Below are 1,574 nucleotides of genomic sequence, written 5' to 3' on the forward strand. Positions count from 1 at the left end.
CCGCCGGCCCGGTGGGGGGGCGGGGGTCCCCTGCCCCCAATCGTACCTAGCTAGGTATGCAATGCCTTTCGAGCAGAAGCTCATGATGTTATGCATTGTATGAAAAACACTAAGAAAGACTCCATTTTCCAACATGACAATATTTCTGAATCTTCTTGTGAGTGGTGGCATAAGAAATAGTATGAATACTTACCACAAGAAGTTTTGGACAAATTCTCACAACAATTCTCACATCATGACTTACCTCAGCTTCTGTGAGGGAGGCAACGCATACCTAGCTAGGTACAATTGGGGGAAGGGGACCACCGGCCCGGTGGGGGGGGCAGTGGTCCCCTGCCCCCAATCGTACCTAGCTAGGTATGCGGTACCTCGTTTTCCTACATGAGAAAATTTCTAAATCTTCTTGTGTAAAATTAAAGCTTTATACCTTCATGTCTTTGAGCCTCTTCCAACTCCTTGTGCCTCTGCATGAATGCAAGGTTAATTATATGAGACTGACATTGTCCGACAATATCGATGACAACAACAACCACGTCGACGTTGTCGAGGATGACAACAGCGACCGCAACAACAACAACAATAACTTTTATTGGTACCTTGAGAGCAAGTGGGATATCTTCCTCTTGCGCGAGTGATCTCAATAAGGGCGTCAGCTTCTCTAACTCTCGATCTGAAGAATCACCTGTAAAATGACTAATGCCGATTACATTTTCCGGGCAGGTGGAATAATACAGTGGGTCATCATCCACAGCAACCACTCTCTTCAGGTTTCTCCCCAGCCTAGTGAGGTTCTTCACTTTCACATACTGCCGTTTCTGATGGTCGATATACTCATCGCAATCCTTACTGCAGAGGATATGAGCGATGCAACCAAATTTGTCCAAACGAGAGACCGCGTTGTGTGCGTAGTAAAATGTACTAGAGGTAAACACGACGATCTCGTAAAGCGCAGCCATCTCGTGAAGGAAATCGTCAATGCCAAGGCGCTTGATGACCGTCCAATATACATCGTCGTCGGCACCTATGAAACAAAACTCAGAAGGTGCCTTGGGAGCGTATTGTGTGTATCCCCGTCCAGACGACATGAGGGTGTTGTCCAAGTCGAGTATGAGGGTGGGGCGACCATAGTTCTGCGAAGATCAGGGAGGCAACAAATATAGTTCTGAGAACAAGTAATCAATGCTGTCCATTGATGATAATCGACAGCTGCATGAACATAATGATGAAGATTTTATAGTAAATAAACAAGGCGGAAGACAGAGAAAGAGTCAATTATTTATGTTGGAGCGTGGAGAGAGAGAGAGAGAGAGAGAGAGAGCGCTGTAGCAGCATACCTTGCGCTCCTTGCTCGAGTCTCCTTACGCTGCTGCTATCGTCAAAGCTTTTGACGCAAGTGCAAGGTCGTCACTTCTAACTCGAGTCTCACTGCTATATTCGGCAAAGCTTTTGTTTTACGCTAGCCCTAATTAAATTGTGACATGCAAGCATGCTGTGCCAAAAATGCAGCGGCTATTGTTGGAGAGAGTGAGTGGGCACTACGTCTTATATATTCTATTCTACTATCTATAACGGCG

The 1,574-nt window shown here is 46.1% G+C and overlaps 1 pseudogene; it reads right to left on the reverse strand.

Annotated features, from left to right (window-relative positions):
* Positions 1 to 413: 413 nt before the first annotated feature.
* LOC147463482 (uncharacterized protein C2F7.02c-like) lies at positions 414 to 1,190 on the reverse strand (annotated as a pseudogene).
* Between the last annotated feature and the right edge of the window lie 384 nt (positions 1,191 to 1,574).

This window comes from Adiantum capillus-veneris, chromosome 2 (genome assembly GCF_014529385.1).
Source record: "Adiantum capillus-veneris isolate H3 chromosome 2, ASM1452938v2, whole genome shotgun sequence".
Lineage (NCBI taxonomy): Eukaryota > Viridiplantae > Streptophyta > Polypodiopsida > Polypodiales > Pteridaceae > Adiantum > Adiantum capillus-veneris.